The sequence below is a fragment of the Equus przewalskii genome, chromosome 1 (genome assembly GCF_037783145.1).
Source record: "Equus przewalskii isolate Varuska chromosome 1, EquPr2, whole genome shotgun sequence".
Lineage (NCBI taxonomy): Eukaryota > Metazoa > Chordata > Mammalia > Perissodactyla > Equidae > Equus > Equus przewalskii.
Window position 1 is genome coordinate 17789302 of NC_091831.1, and position 10324 is coordinate 17799625.

Genomic DNA, 10324 nt, shown 5'->3' on the forward strand with positions numbered 1-10324 from the left:
TGAGAATGAGCACACAGGACGGGGGATAATCAGAGAAAGCAGGGACTATTTGGAAAACTCAGAAAGTCTCCTCTCTCCTGCTTCCTCCCTCTTTGCCTCCCTTTCTTCCTGATGTGTCTAGCGAGTACACTGAACGAGGCTAGAGCCAATAATAATATTTTTCAAAATTTGGATGTATTGGAAAGTATTCAGACCTGGGAGGCAGAAGATCCAGTTTTGTGTCCTTGCCTTGTCACTTTTTGGTTTGACCTTTGGCAGTGGCTTCATCTTTAAAAGGGACTCCCCATTTACTGCCCCCCCAGGGTTGTGCATGGATCGAATGAGGTAACATATGCGAAAGCTTCTTGAAATCTCATATAGCACCGTATATTTGTAACGCATCAAATTTGGCCTTATCCAATCATCATGACATTTCAAACCATGAAAGGGTCAGCATCTACTCGTAAGAGAAGAGTCGATTTGCTTAGAAGCTTCTCTTTATAAGTTTAACTGCTTTCTTTCTCACACCAGATATTAATATGATGCAGAGGCTGGGTTACAGTGAACTATTTTGTTCTTCTTGTTGTTTTATTTATTATTATTTTTTTTTTTGAGGAAGATTAGCCCTGAGCTAACTACTGCCAATCCTCCTCTTTTTGCTGAGGAAGACTGGCCCTGAGCTAACATCCGTGCCCATCTTCCTCTACTTTATACGTGGGACACCTGCCACAGTATGGCTTATTGCCAAGTGGTGCTATGTCCACACCTGGGATCCGAACGAGCAAACCCCGGGCCGCTGAGAAGCGGAATGTACGAACTTAACCGCTGTGCCACAGGGCCGGCCCCGACAGTGAACTATTTTTAAATGCCTTTTACCTTTGGCAAATCATCTTATTAAAAAGGTTTTTACCCCCCTTTTTTTGTGCCTTTCCTTTGTATGTACCCTATTCTTTTTTTTCAAAAAAAAATTTGTTTATGTGAGTCTCTGAAATAAATTCCTTTCAAGTATGTCAGTGGTAAAATGGCCAGAGAGAAAGGATTTTTTTCTCAAGTCAACTATTTAGAACCACAACTAGTAACTTAAAAAAAAAAAAAAAAAAAGGAAGGCAATGCAATATAAAATTCAGCCAACTTTCAAAAATTCTGTTATTATTCAGTTGTATAATGAATAAAAATTGATTGATCAGCAGCTGAAATCTTGCCTTAAAGTGCTAGTGGCAATGGCAGTATCATTACTACACATGAAAAGCTTTTGGCCGGGAGCTGTCCTTCAATGTGCCCCAGTCCAGAGCTTGTGAAGACAACAAGCTGTGCTAATTACTGAAAACTCTAAGTCTGGGGGCCGGCCCGGTGGCGCAGCGGTTAAATGCGCACCCTCTGGGTGGCCTGGGGTTCGCCGGTTTGGATCCCGGGTGTGGACGTGGCACCGCTTGGCAAACCAAGCTGTGGTAGGCGTCCCACATATAAACTAGAGGAAGATGGGCATGGATGTTAGCTCAGGGCCAGGCTTGCTCAGCAAAAAAGAGAAGGACTGGCAGTAGTTAGCTCAGGGCTAATCTTCCTCCAAAAAAAAAAAAAAACCACACACACACACACAAAACCTCTAGGTTTCATTTTAACAGAGTCATACTGTGTTCCAGATAAAACAACTATATTATAAAAAGCTGAGGAATTTGTAGCAACAAGAATGCCCAAGCCCTTATTTTATGTTTCTGAAGGATAGGAATGATACCTTTTAAATATTTCAGCTCCCATTTATTCTGACCATGTAGTTGGTACTTTATAAATTCCTGTGGAATACAAGAATCACTTGAGAGCTTAAATTCAGTAGATTCTCTACAAAAGAAGAAGACATTGTGTTTTCCACTCATCCATGGAAGATGGCATCTGGGCCATCCAACTGAATGGAATTGCTGAAGGGCACTGGTGGGAGGAGCTGTTTGTCTGCTCTGTCTCTGGGTGACAGACCAGATTATTTACATTTCTTTCTTTTCATTCACTAGACCAAACAGGTATCTTCTTTCATATGTTTTTCCACTTGTATTGTATAGGTATTTTTGTAGTTGACTTACTCATTATTTACATACTGTATAAAAGTGCATCCAGACCCACTCAATAAATAGAGGCATGGGAAGTCCTTGGCCTCAGAAGGACAGCGTCTGAAGAGACTAGTGAAACAGTGCTGCTGCTACTTGGTTTTGATGACCCCTGTGGTCAGGCTCTTGCTTTGAAAATAAATATCAAACCTTTGACATGACATTTATTTTCCATAATGTCTCAGTTTTGCAGCATCCTGGAATAAAACCTGTAGAGACTTTTATCCTATGATAGCTTTCTGTTTTTGGAGCATTATCCTTTAATTAAATGTTAAAGGGGCAATGACCTTCTTCGCAGACTTCTTCTAAATATAAATTACTTTTCACACTGGTGGAGAAACGGTTGTTTTTTTCCTCCCCACTTTAATATGGAGAAACTGAAGCATAAGGAGAGAGATGTGCTTTAAGGAAAGGGAAAGGGTGTTCTTGACTTTCCTGCCTCCTGAGCAAATCTTTAATTACCAAAACCTGCATCCTTAACAGATTGTGGCCCACCTATTACTACCCGTCAGCATAATTTAACAGCACATTGTATTTGGGGTCTTGGAGCTGATCATAGAGTAATTTTTAAAATAAATAGCTCTGAACGAGTGAAGAGACTCTATCATGCAATGTGTATTTGTATTTTTCAATTGGTTTAAATATAATAGGTTTAGAAGAATAATCATATTTATCTACACAAATGAAATTCTCATTGTTAGTACATTTCAATGTGAATTTCCAAAAGTGCCTCATGAATGCTAACTCTGAAGACAAAAGAACACCAAAGAAAAGCCAAGCAATTAAGTCATTTGGTTTTGTGTTTTGTTTTTTAATCTGTAACTGGAAAAAAGATTTCACAGAAGACTCTTACTGAGAATCAAAGGCCCGAAAGTTGTGACAACCTTGGGGATTTTATGTAAGAGGCAAAATGAAGCTGTTTGGGAGTTTGGAACAGAAAATTAAAAAGCAAACTCTACTTGCTTTGTCATTTCTGCATCCTAATACCTTTTCCAAACCAGGTAGCTAAGCCACATATGCACTGAGCTTTGAGGCTCTCTGAGAAGCCTGGAAAATGCACTAAGTTGGTATTGTCATAGTCCTGAAAATATTTTTTTTTCTATTCTGAAAATATCTAAAATGATGGTTTTACTCTGACTTGTCACCATTTCCATCTCCCTCCTTATTTTTCCTCTCTCCTGCTGCCAACCACTCTGCAGTAGGCATTTTTGATGTTTCCCCCCACTACTAATTAAAAGAGATTATATTCATCTTCATATTTTCATAGCTCTATCTGAGGATAATGATCTGATTTAAAAAATTCCCATACGTATATACTCTTATGGATAGTTTTCATAAGTACTCATCTGGGAGACAATTTAGAATGAAAGCAACTTATTAAGCAAGTTAAAAACCCATAATGAACCTTGCAAAAAATAATAGTATTTTATAGCATACCCAGTCTTGATGGGAGATTTTGAAACTATCTCTGGCCTACGCATTTTTGTTTTAGATGCTTTTTATTACAGAATTTCAAATTATGGCATTTTAGCAAGACTACGCTAGTTTTGGTAATCTGTTTTGACATTTACCTCTCTTTCTATACCATAATGATTAAGAATGCAGGCTCTGGAGTCAGACTGCCTGGGTTAGAATCCAGGTTCTGCCAGTGAGGAGCAGGATGACTCAGAACAAGTTATTTGAACACATAGGGCCTCCATTTCATCTTCCATTAAATGGGAATGATAGTAATCACACCTCCTGCCAAAGTGTTTGGGAGGATTCGATAGGATAAGGCATGTAAGCATTTGGCACAGCACTTGGCTCCTCGTAAGTACTTGATAAACATTAGCTTTTCTGTTTTTTTTTTCCCACCACCACAAAAGATCGTGGCATAAAGCAGAAAAATCTTCGTTCTACACAAAACCAAGAGTGGCAAAGGAGACAGCTTCCAATCAGTGGAAATTGAACAATTGAATAAATGTGTTCTTTTTAAGTGGGAGAAGATGTGGTAGAGAATTTAATTTGGTGAGTACTCTTGATTTCAAAGGCAAGTCTATTCCTTTGTGGTCATTTAATCTGATTATTGTTTGGTTTGGGGAATTAGAATTTCCCAACCTAATTTTACATCATGGAAAGGTCATTCCAGAGAGTTCCACCCTATGGTATAACCATAGTCCGAATATATGAAACCACCACCACCACGCAACAAAGCCCCACCGGGCTCTTCATTGAGAAGCTTATTTCCTGAGCTGTAATTGATCCAAGCTGCTCCTTTTTATGGGATGAATTCATAAGATCTCAAGGAGGCAGAAGATTCTCTTGTGACCTGCTGTGTGCCAACATAGCAAGACATTTCAGTTATCCTGAGTCCAAGGGGTCTGATCGCCCCTCTAAGAACAGAGAGGAAAGATGAGGATGATAATAAAAGTTTTTCCAAGTCCATGTGGTTTAACCCCTAGGAGAGTCTTTCAGACCCTAACTCGGAACTGTTAATTTTATTTCAGAAACAGTTTCAATGTCTTGTTTGTCCGGTTTCTGTTCTTTCATAACAGATTAGGAGCAGCAAATTGGAGTGAAGGAATGGGGATGATGCGGGGGGCAGAAGGGACATCTGGGAATTTTTCATTAGAGGAGAAAACAGGGAGACCAGTGATGCCATTGACCGCAGAGACAAACAGTGTTCTGTGTTCTGTACCCCACAGGCACTGACGGACCTGCGTCACTAAGAAAGGTCTAGGTTATGTTCAGCTGTCCTCAGTTTAAGAATATGCAGTGTGCGTTTTAGAAACATTTTTATTGAAAAATAGTAGTATGAAAATCTGGGAGCTTCTTTTTTCCCAGAACACTTTGGTTATCTAGAAAGTGAGTTTATATGGACTGTTTCATTCTCCAATAGCGCTGGATCAAGGAGGTGTGAATTCGTTTGCTAGAAGTCCAAAATCAAGGTGTCAGCAGAGCTGGTTCCTTCTGAGGGCTGTAAGCAAAGGATCTGTTCCAGGCCTCTCCCCTTGGCTTGTGGATAGCTGTCTTCCCCTCTATGCCTGTCTGTCTCTGTGTCCAAATTCCTCCTTTTTATAAGGACACCGGTCGTATTGCATTAGGACCCACCTTAATGCCCTCCTTTTATCTTGGTTACCTCTGTAAAGACCTTATCTGGAGGTCCAAATAAGGTCACGTTCTGAGATACTGGGGCTTAGGACTCCAACATACTTTTTTTGGGGGGACACATTCAAATCATAACAAAGTGTTCATCATATGTAAGAAAGCTTGACACCTTATGCACAGTCTTTAGTTACCAGTATCTTATACATGCTGTATTTGTTATGTTCTCTAGGACAGAAGGCGAGCATAATGACTTCTTGTATCTCACACTAAAGATGGCCCCCCAAATAAATAGTTTCCAGACCCTGGTGAGAACAGTCAAGTTTGTCGTAGAGTTGCAGTCGGTCACAAAGTTGTGAATGCCACAGGCTGACTGTGGTCAGATCAAGTTCTCAAGTTTGCTGAGTAAGCCGCCTGGGTCTTAGCGTAGGGGTGGGGCAAGGGGGAGTGCAAGGCGTGTCCCTGTTGGCTATGTGCTTAAGGTCAGGGTAAATGCACTGCTCTTGTATAGCTTTCATTACAAACCAAGAAACACAACTGGTTTTTTTGCTAAGGGAATACAAAAATTCAACTTCACTTTAATAATTCAAACTCAAGGAGCAAAATCAGCTAATCCACTTGGTTGTTGTATAGACCACTTTTCAGCAGGTTGTTTTGACATTGTGTAGATACACTCAGAGTTGCTCTCCACAGCTGCAACATTGCAACATGCCTGTTGTTTTTCCTGAGCTAGAATTAGTGTAACAGACAGCAAATAACTGGGAAGGAGAGAGACAACAAACTTTTATAACTGAAGAACAAAGCTGGCCTTTGAGGGGAGATAAAACCAGGTACTTGCTCATGTAGAAACCATTGAAAAACAGGATTTTTATGACCTTGAAGCGATGATTTTGATTGAGAGAATGATTCAGATCCTGAAATATTGGCTAGCAGAGGTTTGATTAAGAAATAACTCCTGGGGCCGGCCCCGTGGCTGAGTGGTTAAGTTCACGCGCTCCGCTTTGGCCGCCCCGGGTTTTGCTGGTTCGGATGCTGGGCTTGGACATGGCGCTGCTCAGCAAGCCATGCTGAGGCCATGTCCCACACAGAGCAACCTGAGGCGCTCACAACTAGAATATACAACTATGTACTGGGGGGTTTGGGGAGAAGAAGAAGGAAAAAAAAAAAAAGAAGATTGGCAACAGATGTTAGCTCAGGTGCCAATCTTTAAGAATAAGGAAGGAAATAACTCCTTTCTGTATATGGTTTTAGATTTATTATGGAATGTAAAGTTCATGAACAGCCTAATTTTGTATCCCCAAGTTATGTGTCTAATTGTTTTTTGTTGATACTGACAACACAGCTAATAATATTTTAACCTGTGCATTGCCCTGAAACAAATGAACCTGACTTTCATGTCAAAAAAACAAAAAATCTCCACCTGATTAAGGTCCAGGGACTCTATCCGATGACTTGTCTTGCTGTTTGATATTAAGAATGGCTCAAGCTTCTGCTACAGGAGCTGAGCGAGGAACCAGATGCCCAAGGAGGAAAAATGCCAGGATCTCTCTAACATAGGACGGCATTCTATGCGTGGTGATGCTGACTCCCCCTTATAGATATATCTGCTATGTGCGTGCTATGTAAACAGCATGGATTTAGATGTATGTGAAACTATATATTTAAAAAGTCACGTCTAAGTTTTTTTATTTTTAGGAAGAAGATTCACTCTGAGCTAACATCTGTGCCAATCTTCCTTTATTTTGTATGTGGGTCATTGCCACGGCATGGCTTGACAAGTGGTGTAGGTCTGCACCTGGGATCTGAACCTGGGCCCCACAAAGCAGAGCGTGCTGGACTTAAGCACTATCCCATGGGGCCAGCCCCCACATCTAAGTTTTTTTAATGGCTTGGTTAGTTCAGTAGAACAATCTTACATAAGACGGTACTTAAAGAAAAGCTCAAATCTGTGGTTCTGAGTATTATTTAGTCATCTCTTTGTGCAACTGTATTTTTAACTTAATTTATGTTGAGCAAATAGGTTTTCTGAACTTCCAAGCTGTGTTTCCATACTTCAGTTTGGTTTATTTTCGTCTCAATTTCCTTCAGAACACATTACAGAGAACTTTCTTTGGAGACTTGTAATGCTTCCATGAAAGTAAGCAGCATCCATCAGAAAGCACCAAACTAAATGACCAAAATTAAAGATTTGGAATAGAACCATAGGACATGCACTTTTTCCACAGCAGAATAATAGAAACATAGATCTATGTCACACTCTCTTTCTTTTTCCTGTTTCTTTTTATTGAAAATGTCATCTGTGACCATGTAAAACCTCTGTCAACACTTCTGACTGACAAAGAATCTTTAAGTCTTTGTTAATTGAACTATCGTTATTGTCATAATATTAATAGTAATACACAGCTGTAAAAATCTCCTTGCCAGGAGATATGGAATAATAATTATGTATGAAAGACTTGAACTTGTGCTCAAGAAGTTTACCTTTGGGGAGTTTCTTTCTTTTTTTTAACTTTATTAAGGAATGATTGACAAATACAATTGTGTATATTTAAAGTGTACAATGTAATGATTTGATGTAGATATACATTGTAGAATGATTACCAAGATCAGGATAATTAACACATCCATCTCCTCATATAGTTAACTCTTTTTTTGTGTGTGTGGTGAGAATGCTTAAGATATACTCTCAGCAACTTTCCAATGTAAAATACTGTATTATTAACTATAATCACCATGTTGTACATTAGATCCTCAGAACTTATTATTCTTATAACTGAAAATTTGTACCCTTTGACCTACATCACCCCATTGCCACCTCCTCTCAACCCCTGGCAACCACTGTTCTAGTCTCCGTTTCTATGAAATTGGTTTTTTTCTTTAGGTTCCACATATAAGTGATACAATACAGCATTTATCATTCTCTGTCTGGCTTCTGTCCCTTAGCATAACTCCCTCAAGATTTACTCATGTTGTTGCAAATGGCAGGGTTTCCTTCTTTTTAATGGCTAAATGATATTCCATGTGTATATCCACCACATTTTATCCCTTCGTATGGACATTTAGCTTGTTTCCATACCTTGGCTATTGTGAGTAACGCCGCAGTGAACATGGAAGTGCAGATGTCTCCTTGACATACTGGTTTTGATTCCTTCAGCTATATACCCAGCAGTGGGATTTCTGGATCGTATGGTGAAATTTGTTTGATTAAGAATCAAACTATTGTTTAAAAATCAAATCTACTTTGATTAAACTATTGATTAAAAATCAAGTAGTTTGATTTTTAATGATTTTGAGGAACCACTATACTGTTTTCCATAATGGCTTCACCAATTTACATTCCTAACAATAGTGCACAAGGGTTCTCTTTTTTCCACATCCTCCCTAACACTTGTATGTCTTGTCTTTTTGATAAAAGTCGTCCAAATAGGTGTTAGGTAATATCTCATTGTGGTTGTGATTTGCTTTTTCCTGATGATGAGTGATGGCACCTTCTCTTTCAAAACCAATGACTAAGCACCAGACACTACGTAGGAGCGTCATTTGCAATATCTCATCGACTTCTTGCAATAGTCTTGTCAGGCATTGTTTTTTACTTTATAAAGGAGGAAATTGAAGATTAGAGAAGTTGCGTGATTTGCCCAAAGTTTCACAACTGCTAAATGGCAGAGCAGGGCTCCAGCCCAGGTCTGTGTAACTCCAAAGCCAGAGCTGTTCACCACTCTAAAATAACGCCTCAGTTTATTGTTCTTCTGTTTTGAAAGAGCTTATTTTTTTGAAACTAAGATCCAAATTCAATTGATATAGAAAAATCGTAAGTGAAAACTGCAAAATAAGATCATATACATTTTTTTCTATCCTCGTCTTTTGTAAAAAGTTCCTTTGTAAGGATGCTTTCCATGAACGCTGAGGGCTGGTCCTCCAAGAGTGACCAAATTCTGCCTGTTTGGCGTTTCCTCTCTTCTCCTGTTACCACGTTAAGTCTGTCTTCCTACTTCCTGCACAGTCAACAATTACGCCCTTTTAGTGTCTTCAAGATTTCATTCCAACTTTCCGTGACCAACAGGGAGAAAATGGCCATCAACTGGGGGCCACATCACGAGGAGCAGCACCGGCGAGAGTTGAGCTCACTCCTAGGGACCCCTCTCCTCACCTGGGACCCAGGCAGCAATCTGCCCTCTCACCTTTAAGGTTTTTCAAACGTGAGGTGCGAATCTTGTGTCTCCTCGATTCCATAAGACACAGGCCAGACTCTGTAAAAGATGCTCTCAAAGCCCCTTGCTTGGTTTGAGGGCATGGGAAGGAGCCACCGCACTCCCTCAGCTCTGTGAAGAAGCCAGGAGCAACGCTCAAGCCTCCGGTAAAGACCCTCACGATGAGGCTAGGCCTCTGCGCGGGGTTCTGAGTCACCCTCTGTGGTGTCTGTACGGATGGCCCAGCCCCTCTCTTTAGAATGCTTGAGCACACGACACTCCGTTCTCTGCTTTGGGGTCTCAGCCTAGACGGAGGCATCAGAAGTGTCCTACTTTAACATCCTGTTTTTCATATAGATTTGAGTTTTTTGCACACAGTTGTAATTAGAATCATGGTGGAGGAAGAGATAGAAGGGAAGGGATGCCTCAGAAGAGCATGTGGAGCATTGAGGTGGCCGAGAATGGGGAGCACTAACATGTAAAAGGCACGAAGGGGAGGAGTAACCCCCACGCACAGAAGGAACAAATCCCCAACACTGAGATGAGATCCTGGGAGGTGAGAGAGAAGACCTGGGAGAGAGTCCTATTGAGGAAGCAAAAAGACGAGAATTTTGAGAAAGGGGTTGATATAAAGGACCAAAGTCCCTGATATTTAAAGAGTTCCTAGAAATCAAGAATAAAAAGACTAATAGTTCAACAGAAAATGGGCAAAGACCATGATCAGATAGCTCTCAAGAAGGATAAATGGCGCTTGAACTTCTGGAAAGATGCTCAACCTCACTCTCAATAAGGGAGTTGCCGGTGAAGGCTACCTTGACATCCGTTTCTCACCTTTGAGATTGGCAAGCATTTTGACAAGACACAGAGTTGGCAAGACTGTGGGGAAACGAGCACTTTCGTGCAGGGCTGATCAGAGTGCAAGGTGGTTCCTCTCTGGAGTAGGTGACTCTGGCAATAGCTACCCGAACCACACAC